The sequence below is a fragment of the Rhinopithecus roxellana genome, chromosome 6 (assembly GCF_007565055.1).
Source record: "Rhinopithecus roxellana isolate Shanxi Qingling chromosome 6, ASM756505v1, whole genome shotgun sequence".
Lineage (NCBI taxonomy): Eukaryota > Metazoa > Chordata > Mammalia > Primates > Cercopithecidae > Rhinopithecus > Rhinopithecus roxellana.
The window spans coordinates 116,005,812-116,019,209 of record NC_044554.1 but is presented as its reverse complement, the minus strand read 5'-3'; positions in this window follow the sequence as shown (position 1 = coordinate 116,019,209).

Here is a 13,398-nt window from a genome sequence, read left to right as displayed (position 1 = left end):
TCTAAGTATCTTCCTATTGAGAACTTCTACGTGAACAGTCCCCAGGTAATCTGAATGTCTCAGAAGCACCTTAAACTTAACATGTTCAAAACTGAAATTATTACAGGTTTTATTGGATCTCTCTTTCTTTCTAACAGCCAAGTCTCAATGAAAGGTATAAACTGCTAGGCAGTTAAAACACCCAAATAGTTATTTGCCTCCTCCATTTCTTTTAACTCCTTCATTCTTCAATTCCAATCATCCATCAAGTCCTGGCTTCCATTTTCCTGGTGCAGGCTCAGTTTTCCTAGTTTATCCAGAGCAGGATGAATCCTTGCTTTCAATGCACACTTTGGAGTGCCTGTCATATGAAGCATTTATGAGCATAGTATGAAGTCTACATGATGTACGTACAGTGGATCTCTACATACATTTTTTGTACTTTACTCATGAGAAGAGGTGTTGCCGTTTGAATAAAAATAGGTTGGCTGTAAATCCACAGTTTTTTTTTTTTTTTTTTTTTAATATAAATAGGTTGGCTACAAAACCACAGATTTCTTTGTTCTTCCTATAATCTTCCACACGGGATGAAATTGAGGTGATCATTAAGGCTAATTGAGAAAAAATTGAATGAGGGCTCTTAGAGAGACTTTCCATAATACTTCTAGGCTATCTAGTGTTTCTGAGAGATAAAGTGATCTATATGTAAAAGTGATATAATGAAATATTATATTTGGCTTTCCATGTTTAATTTATTACTATTATTCCTAGCAGTAATACTTGCTGTAGACTCAGTGGAGAGGCCAGAATTATATATTTAAAGGCTTGAATTTTCTTACTCCAAGGGAAGTAAGTGGTCTTTTTGAATTTTACAGGAAGAGCAGAGTGTCTTCCACATAATATGAGGGGGAAAATCAAGTGCATCCAAGGATACCTTATGTGCATGTTCTTTTGTTTAAAAGATGTAAAGTATTAGTCTATTAATTAATCAAATAGTTTGAATGGAGAGGGAGGAAAAGAGGGACGGAGGGAGGGAGGGAGAGAGAGAGAGAGGTGTCTCTGGTCTCTGTGCCTGGAGTTTGGAGAAATAAGTAGCCTGTCACAAGTAATTGAAATTCCTGAGACTGGAATAGGAGTGTGGAAGGGTTGACACATTCTGAGATTTTTGAGAATTGCTCTTTGAGTAAATGAATTATCCCTGGAATGACAGTTTCAACGGTGATTGCTGTTAGGATCTCTGAGGAGACTGTGTGTTGAGAACTAATTCAGAGACCTTTGAAAGTCTCAGGCTTGATCTGGAACTGACTGGGGAAATGCAGAGCCAGCTTCTTGTTGTGTTCCTGAGGCCTGGGTAAAGGTCAGTGGCCCCAGTGACCAACATGAAGAGCACAGAGAAGACAGAGCTTCATTTTTATGAACTGTGTATGCTTCTGTGTTCTTGTCTGATCAATAGTAGGAAGTGAGACTTGAAAATGAATGGATGTTGGCCTGGTCAACTAGGATCATTGACAGCTAAAATCTGGTTTTGATTTTACTGAAAAGAAGCATGAGGTATTTGGTATTATTAATGTTGTGGAGCAATTCACACTTATCCATAAGAAAATTCATAGTGATCAATAGTTCAGCTGAAATCAAATGTCTAGAAAAATAAATGGCTCATTTTAAATGTTGATGAGGTATTTAAAAACATGAGCTCCTGAGATCTGGGTAGCACTAATTTGTTTTGTAGCCTCAGGAACAATGAATTCAAACTTTTTGATGCGGAAAACAATTAACCCTGGATATTGTCTAGGCATCATTATTTGTATACCTCTGTAAATCGGTGTCCTCAATGCAGATGAATTGGTTTTCTTACTTTATGCTCAAGGCTGGAAATTCCAAGTGCTATTTCTTAAGATATCTCTTTCCAATGGGAATTAATAGATTAGAAAAGCAATGACCAGTTTTTCCTCATCCTAGAAATGAAGCTATCTTTTCAGTTCAGTTACACAAATATATGTTATGAGCCTACTACGCACATTCAATACCCTGGCAGTGGAATCTATTGTAAAGATCATAGAATTTAAATTTATAGTGTCTGGTTTTATAATCCATGCTCAATTATTTGCCAGATCAGTATCTACCAGAAAGTCATTTAACTTCACTTTCTACGTTTATATTGTTGTAGCACTAATGCCTATCTCAGGTGAAATGATAAACGAGATAATATTTGAAACATCTTTGTATGAAGGGCTCTTTGTTGTCATCATGCAGAAGACTTTCTGTTCTGTTTTCACAGTGTAATTTTGCTTATTTGTTCAGTCTATAAAATGAGGCAAAATTATTTCTCTTCCCAGTCCCTGTAATTCTGTGATTCTTCCAAAAGAAGCGACTTTCAAAATTCACAAAATAGGTATTTTGGAGAACAATTTATTCAGGCAACATAGTACTTTCAGTAAAAATATAATTAAGTTAAACCTATTTCATATGGGGTTTATACTGATAATTTAGAGAAAATAAACAATTATTATAAAGGAGATATTAACAAGTAAATAATTTGTTTAAAATCATAAAACAAATCACAAGTAAAGACACAATAGAATTGGTTATATTGTATCTTCCATAAATTAGGAATCTTATTTATGTTTTCTCAAAAGCGTAAGCATTTGATAAATCATATTGAATTCAAAGAACCCTCAATTTTCAACTTCTTTTTTTTTTGAAACCAGTGGTTCTCAAACATAACCTTTAGTGTGATTCAGCATCACCTGTAGGGTTTGTTAAAGTACAGGTTGCTGGACCGCACTTCCAGAATTTCTGATTCAGTAGATCTGGAATGGTCTAAAAATTTGCATTTATAACAAGCTCTCAGGTGATGCTGACACTTATGTTCTGAGGACCACACTTTGAGAACCAACCTTTGTTCTCACATTTTGAGAACCAAATACCACTGGTCTAAAATGCAATACGTAGGAACCACTTGGACAACTTTTGAAAGACACAGATTCACGAACTAACTTTCAGAGATTGTGCTTCTGTAGGTATTGGCTGGGGCCAAGGTATCTGTGTATTTTAAAAGCTCCCAGGACTTACTAAGAAGCCAGGTTTGGAAATTACTTCTCTATGTAAAGCTAAAGGTCTGTTTTGTTTATACATACTACACCACATAGGCTCCCCTAGGATTGAAATTCAGAATAAAACTAACAATAAAACATGATAAAACAGCTCCCTGATGTAAAGAAAGAAAGCAATAAATAGAGCTACTTCTTATCTAGTAAAATATTGGCCTACTTGATTTCCATTAAATTTCCATTAAGACAACTTGACATTTTTATTTAATGTATATTCCCTTCCAAAGGATGATAACATTGTTTTGAGTTTTATACATCCTTAAAAGTGGAAGCTGATACGCTAAGATTTCACATATATGTATTATAATATACATGGTACCTTATAATAATTTATGTGATTCTGTTATTTATCTCTTTTAAACTTATTAAGCAAAGCATCACAGAAAGTATTTGGTTCATTCTAAATTTATCACAGTTATCTGAAAAATAGTCATCTAAGGCATGAGAAATGAGGCAGGTGAACTCTCACGTAAGAACATTTTGATGACAGATTATATTGAGCCACTTGCTAAAGAGTACAATACTTAATCATGTATCTTGGCCCTCTAAACCTTTGCTGTTTATTTCTCCATATCAAGTGTTCCATCTGCATGCAAAGATGATATTATTTCATAACCAGCAGTTTTGCAAACTCCACATGGCAACCTCTAGCATCAAATTTTATCTTCTATAGTTTATCTATGGACAATAAAATTCTAAACCAGGATTGTGTTGTAAGCTCAGCAAATACTGAAAAAAGAATCTAAGCTGACTTTTACATAACTATCTTATTTATGTATTTTAGAAATGGGTGAATGTTTAGTTTGGTCAATATGGTAAGCAGGTGTGGCTTGAAGATAGACCAGGATGAGCTAAATTAAGTAAAAGTGGAATTTTTACATAATTGCTTTTCTGGCCACCATGAAAATTTATATTGCATATTATGAGATTAAAGGTCTTGCACAAATTAAAGATTTAGAATCATGTTTTCTAAATAAAGTGTACAATTTTTTAGTCTTATTCTTTAGTTCACCACTCTGGCAGGATGAAGCTTAAAATACTGTTTATAATTTCTTTAGATTTTCTTTTACAATCAAGCTTAAATATTTTTTTACAGCATTCCTCAAGATTCTATTCTTTGTACTACCAAGGATCTATATTTGCCGTATATTTAACATGAATGCGTGTATATTATATGAAAACATTGGGAACTCTGGTTTAGGAAGCCTGAGAAGACCACACCTGGCAAATAGTTTGTTTTTAAATAAATGTTTGCTTCATTTTTCTATAAGAATAATTGTGCTAAATTCAGAATTAAACCCCTCTTCCAAAGGATCACATACATCACATATTTATATCATACATATAATACGTCACATATTTAGGGGCCACAGACACAGTGTTAAGTGCTGGGGCTATCCAAAGATGTAAAGGCAAAACTCTTGCCCAGGAACTTTTCTTCTACAAGGTAAGCAGGGATTCACAAGGACAATCTGGGAGAAATACCATGGGGCAAATAGACCAGGATTCAGCACAGGCTTCACAGGGACACAATTCCCAAGTTAAAGTACATAAGAATCTTCAGTCTAGCCAAGATAAATGAGGGAATTATGCACCCAGAGAAGAGACCGTAAGAGAATATGGTGCATTTGTATCCCGACCCGCAGGACAGTTGAACGGGCCCTGGAAGGGGGAGTGGGAATGGAGGAGACAAGAAAACACGAGAAATGAAGACAAGACAAATAGCCTGATCAAGTCTCGTTTATTGAATGTAGGGTCATGCCTTATATAGGCTGGCAGAGGAAGAGGTTGGGCCAGGGCGGTGACAGGATTACAATCGCGCATGCGCCGTGGGTTTATACTTTTCCCGGGCGCGGGATAGCGCCTGCGCCCTAGGCTGCATATCTTCCTGGGCGGGAAAATGTTTGCGCGCGCGCGGGAAAGGTTGGCGCGCGCGGGAACAGTTTAGGCGCGCGCGGGAAAAACTTAGGCGAGCGCGGGAAGGGTCCGCAATAAAGAACCCGGAAATGTGCCGTCTTGTCTCCGCTTTGCGGAGATCAAGCAACAGAGGTCGGCTAATTCCGGGCCTCATGGCTCCAGAAACATTTGAATAACGTCAGGTTGTTCTTTGTGAAGAGAAATGGTGGGTGGTAAGTTGGGATGGTGGACAGAGAGAGATCAGAATGTGAAGGGCCTCACCTGTTTCGTATGTTAAAATAAGAGCGTTTATATTTATTTCAGTTAAAACCTGGATTATTTCTCTATTTACATGGTGGGAAGCGATTTGCCAAGCTTTTGCTGGCTGTTCCCAACTTCATTGTTCTCTTTGTAGATGCAGTCTACCAAGTGTAAATGCTGCAAAGTCACGTGTGAGAAGGCAACCACTAGGTGGCAGAACTGTACCATATTCTGTGGTCGGGACCACAAAGCTGATCTCTTGACACCATCATCCTCTTAGAGCAGGTTGGCTGCAGAATGGTGGTAGAAATCTAGGATTGTTCAGAAGCTTTGTTGAAGAATAATCAACAAATTAAAGGCAGGTCTTCTGACTGCAGACAACCTGAACTCTGTCGTCTTTCACTCATTCCATGGACGTTGGTTATTGGATGAATACAGCATGGAGATATATCTTAAATTATTTATTTGATTGAAAACATAATCAAGGCTCATATATCAACAGATATGCACCATATTTTAATATAATTTCCTCATAACTAAGCGCAGTGCAAAAATAAAACAAAATGACAATCTATTTTTTTTTGGAAAATTGTACTGTTGTCGACATAGAGTAAATCCACTACCATATGGCCCACCAATGCAGCAGAAAACATGGGGTCTAATGGTGTTCTGTTGGCAAACTATCGTAATTGATTTATTTTTCTAAGCTACCAACTGGCTTGTTACTGTGTGATTTTAGTTATACTCTCAGTAGATACATCTGACTGCTTTTTGTTGTTGTTTCTATTTTTAAAAGCGTGCAAAGTTCCAGAATTCTACAGTATTTCCAGATCTGCAATTTAGAATGGAAAAGTGTTGAGAACAGGTTGATAACACTAAATACGTCAAAGCTTCTCTTCAATATAATGTAAATGTATGTCTAAATTTATGCAGTCTCTATGTTTAGTCACAAAAAATCTGCATATTTTGATACTCTTAGATAATACTACATTGATTAAATTAATTCATTATATCTGTTAATCAAATTATTAATTTGATTAATTGGGTCTAAACATGTTCCCTTGGTGATATAATCATTATCTTAGCCTGGTTTTATATAACTGCTCGATGTGGAGGTAATTAATACCCTGAAGAGATAATGAATATCCTGTTGCCCCAGGTAATATTCAAAGCTGTTTTAGATCTAAAATGTAGAAAATGTAGGACTCTTTTACAGGCATTTCCAGCATAGGAAGAGGATTAAGGGAATGACATTTTATTTTGCATGTCTGAATTAGATAAAGGTAAGAGAGATTCAAGTATTTCTAAGTAAGAAATATACTTACGTGTTAATATTTTAAATTTAGATTTTAGTTTTTGGCCATAAAATCTGTAAAAACTGTATTTTAATTAGACTTTTATATATGGAGAGACTCAGACTCTCTCCAAAATAAGTTAATCTGTAGAAACTATTCAAAATACACACACACACACACACACATATGCTTGTGCCTGTGCACACATGTACCCCACCCATTTTAAGCATAATAACCCCAAAGTCTTTATGACCAACAAGCAAACAACAATGTGAACTTTCAAATTATACATTACTAAAAGAACTAGAATGAATCATTAAAATCTAAAACTGTTTATGTTATAAACTTTTATTGATTCTATTCTGTTGCCTACTATAATGAGTCCTTGTTTGTCAGAGACTTGTTATTTTTTGTTGGAAATGCATAACTCTGCAGGGCTAGGATTTCTCTCCTTTCAGAAAAGAACTACTCAATGGGATTGCAGCACTCTGGGCCAGCAAATTCTCTATAAGCATATTCCTCTCCTCTCCTCTTCTCTCCTTTTTTTCCTTCTTCTTCTTCTTCTTCTTTTCTTCTTTTTTTCTTTTTGGATTTCCATAATCAAGACAAAATATTAAAAAACTAAAATGAGAAAAATGTGTTTCTCAACATCTCCCCACCGCTTATTGTTTAAATAAAAAATAGACATACTGAAAGCATTACAAACTATTCACAAGCAAACTAGCTATATAAAACTTATTTTAATGATGGCTATAGAAAAAAACCTTTTTGTTAAAAAATACAGCTTTCTGAAGTCAGTTTTTATAGGCTGGGATTTTAGGCTTCTGGATAAAACTAAACTCTTTATGGTTTTAATAATAATATAATTAATTTCTAGCTGAATAGAAAATCTCCTTGTTTATCTCATTTATTACATATGAACTAAATTAACCTTTGACTATCCTAAGGAAGATAGAAACTTATTTGTACACATATCTGACACTAAAATAAAGTGAAATGTAATGCCAAGTCCCTTGTATGGGCTCCTCTTCTAATTTCCCATATTGCTTTAGGGAAAAAGAAAGCTATGTACTACACATTTATGTAAGATGAAATCCAACTTAACCAGGCATATTCCTCAGTTGTTCCGATATTACAATTCCAGATGGAAACCTTTGAATTTTAGCTTGCTAAATTGTGTAAATTATTCTCTATTCAGCATTCTCTGTTTTTAGAGATAAGATCTTACTTTGTCATCCAGGCTGGAATGTAGTGGCATGATCATAGCTCACTGGAACCTCAAACTCTGGGCTCAAGTAATAATAATATTATATTATTAAATTAACATATAATAATATATTATTAATATATTATTATTATTATTATTATTATTTGTAGAGCTGTGCTTTTGCTATGTTGCTCAGGCTGTTCTCAAACTCCTGGGCTCAAGATATCCTCCCATCTCAGCTTCTCGAAGTGCTGGCATTATAGGTGTTAGCCACCCTTCCTGGCCTCTATCCGGTATTTTTGATGAGCATTTCTCAGTTTGATATCCTTCTCCCTATATTACATATTATATACATATTACATTATGCATAATGTATGCGTCTGGTGAGACCCTTATCACCCTTATCCTATTTTTAAATGCCTCCAGTAAATACAAGTCTTTGATTCTCCCACGCTCAGCCAACAGCAGGTGCCATAGTTCTCAGCCACCTTTTCTTGTCACTGTAGTCAAACAATAGATTTAGGCTTAAAGAGTAAAACCAGAGTGTGGGTTAGATAGAAAAAATTTTGTAAATATACTGTTCTAGAGAGGCTTATATAAATTACTTTTTTTTCAGATTTCTACAATCAGAAATTCGGTTTTGGATTTCTTCTTGCTTTCTACTATGACAATGTCTGTACTCTGTGCGTACATGTATGCTTTGGGAAAGATAAAACATTTCACTATATGAAATATCTAGCATTTTCAAGTATGGAAGGAATACCATCAAGAACCTAACCACCCAGCTTTTAAAAATTATCAACTCAGACCTCATCTATTTCCTAACACTCAGATAATTATAAAACAAATTTGAGGCACTTTAACATTTTCTCTGTAAGCATTTTAGTATGTATCTCTAAAATATGTTTTAAATATAACTATTATACAATTAAAACCTAAAATTGGTAAGAACTAATATAAAATGTATAGTATTTGCTCAAAATTTTCCGATTGTCTCATAAATATGTTTTATAGATTGTTTAATTAGGTATCAAATAAGGTCTATACATTTAGTTTAAGTTTCTTAAATATTTTAAAAAATTATTTTACTTTATGAACTGACAAAATTGTATGGATTTATCTTGTACAACATGTTTTGAAGTATATATATACACAGTGGAATGACTAAATATACCTAATTAACATATATATGTTTCCCTCACATAGTTATAATTTTTGCAGTTAAGAACACCTTATGGCCGGGCGTGGCAGCTCACGCCTATAATCTCAGCACTTTGAGAGGCCGAGGCAGGTGGATCACGAGGTCAGGAGAATGAGACCATCCTAGCTAACATGGTGAAACCCTGTCTCTACCAAAAATACAAAAAATTTAGCCGGGCGTGGTGGCGGGCGTCTGTAGTCCCAGCTACACGGGAGACAGGCAGGAGAATGGCGTGAACCTGGGGGGCGGAGCTTGCAGTGAGCCGAGATGGCGCCACTGCAGTCCAGCCTGGGCGACAGAGTGAGACTCCATCTCAAACACAAACAAACAAAACAACACTTTACATCCACTCTTAGCATTTTTCGAGACTATAACATACATTTACTTGTTCAATAAACCTGTAAACGGGCCTTTTGGAGTTTCTTCTAGCCTGCATTTTACCAATTATAATCCCTTTATGTCATTTACTGTGTTACCCTGACCCCAGTATTTCTTGTAAATTGATAGGTGGAGCCAGAAGCTAAATCAGAATTGGGTGTGAATATTTTCAGAATATCATTTTCCTGAAGGCACGTAATGCCTGCTTATACCGTTTTGTGTAACTGTAACAATAATAAATGGTCATAGATTAGGTCTATTGTTTTGGGGGAGGGGTGTTATAAAATTGACATATTTTAGTTCTATTATTTCTTTTCTATTCATTAGCTAAAGTACCTCAATAAAGAGAAAGCTTGCTTCCTATTTCTCAATGTGTGGTTCCCCCAATAAATAGATAAACACTTGACAGATTTTCTTTAAAAACTAATTTAAAAAATAGCACCTGTTAATGGTGTCCGAAGATTGTTTTTAACCATTCATATATTTCATGTTCATCTATTTATATATTCATATATTTCAATTCATATATTTAAAAATACTTGTTGTGTTTCAATACATTGTAGTTTTTATTTTTAATGAGATTCAATTTGTTCTACTCTTGCATAACGAGAGTTCTTTTTTTTCTTTTTTTTTGAGACAGAGTCTGGCTCTGTCGCCCAGGCTGGAGTGCGGTGGCCGGATCTCAGCTCACTGCAAGCTCCGCCTCCCGGGTTTACGCCATTCTTCTGCCTCCGCCTCCCAAGTAGCTGGGACTACAGGCGCCCGCCTCGTCGCCCGGCTAGTTTTTTGTATTCTTTAGTAGAGACGGGGTTTCACCGTATTAGCCAGGGTGGTCTCGATCTCCTGACCTCGTGATCCGCCCGTCTCGGCCTCCCAAAGTGCTGGGATTATAGGCTTGAGCCACCACGCCCGGCCACGAGAGTTCTTTATGTTGGCTCCCAGCTTGGTCCATTTATCATGACCTTAGCGGTCATTGCTATCTCCTTGCTTTCTGCTATGACAAATGTTTCCAGGGAAATTTTGTCCATGTCCTTTCTCAGATCTCAAATCAGTCCTGCCCTCAAGAAGACCAGTTGCTTTTGGTGGGAAATAGTATTTACAGATTATTAAAAATCACAATCTAGCTATTAAGAATCATCGTTACTACTGGTTTGTCATTATTTCTAGGCTTTTTCAATGAACAGAATTAAAAAATTTTTGTTACTTTTGTAAAGACTACCATTAATAATTTTATATCAACAATGACATTCCCATTTAGGCCTACAGAGTTTCATTTCACTCCATCAGTCTCACATCTCCATTTCCAATGCATAAAATCCTGGATTTCAAATACACCAACATGATTTCCCAAATTCTTTATCCACAATATACACTATGCAACAGTATAAGACAAAAATACTAACCACTGCCACCAAAAATATAGTTGGTGAAACTGTTTAAGAATTTTTTAAACACCTTCTCCTTTTTTGGCTTAATGTATATCTGACTCAGAATGTATGAAATCACTGTTTCATAGTAATTTGGAATAGTTTCTCTGTTTTTGAGTATGTCATCAGCTTAATGCACAGTTAGGTTTATTCATTTCATTGCAAATATAAATTTTTGAGATCATTTCTCTGTTTGTTTTTGTTTATAATTGTGTAAAATATCTATAGAATTCCAAAGTGTGGTCTATAAAACCATGTATACCAAGAGAAGTCTAGTGTTTCTTACTACCTACTGTATCCTATTTCTTCCCTCATTTTTAATTTATAAAAGTGATTTAAGCTTCAATTATAGTCAAATATATACACACACACACACATATATGTATACACATATATATACCCACACACATACATACATTTGTATGCCCTTAGATATCCACCTTTTCGTGTTCTTTTTTGTCATGTAAAATATACATTTTAGAGATAATTCAATCTTAGTACAGATATTTCTTATTTTTGTATCGCTGCATAGTACTCCACTGTGAAGACAAAATATAATGTATTTAATTTGTCCCTATTGTTGGGCATTTGCTGGATAAAGATTCTTGTCTATATGCCTTTTCAAAATTTTTACCAGTGGCCAGGTGCAATGGGTTACACCTGTAATCCCAGCACTTTGGAACGTCAAGGAAGGAAGATCATTTGAACCCAGGAGTTCCAGACCAGCTGGGGCAACATTGAAAGACCCTGTCTCTACCAAAAATTATAAAATTATCCAGGTGTGCTGATATGTTTCTGCAGTCCCAGCTACTTGAGAGGTTGAGGCAGAAAGATTATTTGGTCACAGGAGTTTGAGGCTATCGTGAACTAGGATCACATCACTGCATGCTAGCCTGGTGACAGAGAAAGACCCTGACTGTAGAAAAATAAAATAAAATAAAATAAATAAAAAGTTTACCAGTTTAGCTTTGGGGTTATTTACTAGCAGTAGAATTGCTGGGTCAAAGGGCAAATGCTTTCATAATTTTGCCAATTATTGCCTCATCAATGTTCTCATATATGGACTATGCTGCTTGGCATCCTTAACAGCAATACATGAGAATGGCTCATTTACTTAACCTGGTCAACAGAAGATATAGGCCAAAGTCTGATTTTTTCTAATCTATAGGGGAGAAATGGAAACCCAGTTAGTTTTAATTTGCATTCAGTTAAATGAGTCAGGTTGAGCATTTTCTCATATGGTTAAAGGACTTATACTTCTTTTTCTGTGAACTGTCCATTTATATACCTTGCCAGCTTTTCTTTTTCTTTCACAGATTTGAAGCTCATATATTCTAATTATATTAGTATTTTGTCTATGATATAAATTGGAGGTAGATTTTCATTATGTCATTATGGTGTTTCATTTCAAATATCACAATGGTCGTTATTTTTTGCTATGAAACATTTTTCTTTTTATACCTATAGTCTATTTGTCAAGCTCACCAAATTTTTTTTCCTTTGTGCATCTGGATTTGAGTCATAATTAGGAAAACCTTTTTAACACTAAAGCTATAGAGGAATTTACTCATATTTTTGTCTAATATTTATATAGTTTCATTTTTAACATTTAAATTATGTAAATTTATGATTTCTGTGGAATTATTCTAGTGAATGCTATAAGGAATGAATCCTTTTTCATGATTACAATGGTATTAATTATACCTTTGTTTTATACCAAATTTACACATACAATTGGATTAATTTTTAATTTTTTAATTCTCTTCTAATAGTCTTCTTATTCATGGGCTAATGCCATTCACTTTTAATTAAAGTGGCTTTATAATATTCTTTACTGTCTGGTGAGGTTATTTATCAATGCACGTTTTATTGTGAGTCAGGTTTTTTTCTGGTTATTTTGCTTGATTGTTTTCTAGATGAACTCTGTAGTAGACCTATCTAGCTGTTGAATATTTATTTTTACAGGATTCTAAATTAATGAGGGAGAACAGATATTTTAATGATGTTGAGTCTTCTGTCCAACATGATGATATATTTTAAATCCACTTTCTTGGTGTAGTTTTTTTATTGATACATAATAGTTGTACATATTTTGGGGTACATGTGATATTTTGATGCATGTATACAATGTGTAATGAAAAAATCAGGGTAATTAGGATAAAAATCACCTCAAACATTTCTCTTTTTTGTGTGGATTTGGAACACTTCAATTCTTCTTGCTGTTTCAATTTCATTTTAGCTCAAGAAGACATGTATTTGAATTTTTAGTATTTTTAACTCCTGTTAGGTATTTTTTGCTGCAAATCCACTACTCAACACACAATGAAATTCTTCAGATGTAAGCATCTATATTTCAAGGCATTAACTCTAGTATTTTTTTTTTTTAGCTTTTCTAGACTTGCATGGTTGAATAAATAAATTTATCACACCAGTTTATCTTCTATGAGCTTTTTTTTTTATATTGGAAAATCTGTTATGGCATTGTGAGTCAATATACCTGGATTACAGAACTGGATTATTAAAGTCGAGGTAGAACTTAGTGAAGGAAGCTCCTTAACCTCCTTTACCTTCATTCTCTTATCTGTAAAAGGAGATGGAGGGGATGCAGGTATCATTGTATCATTTAGGAATAGATTCAGTGGCA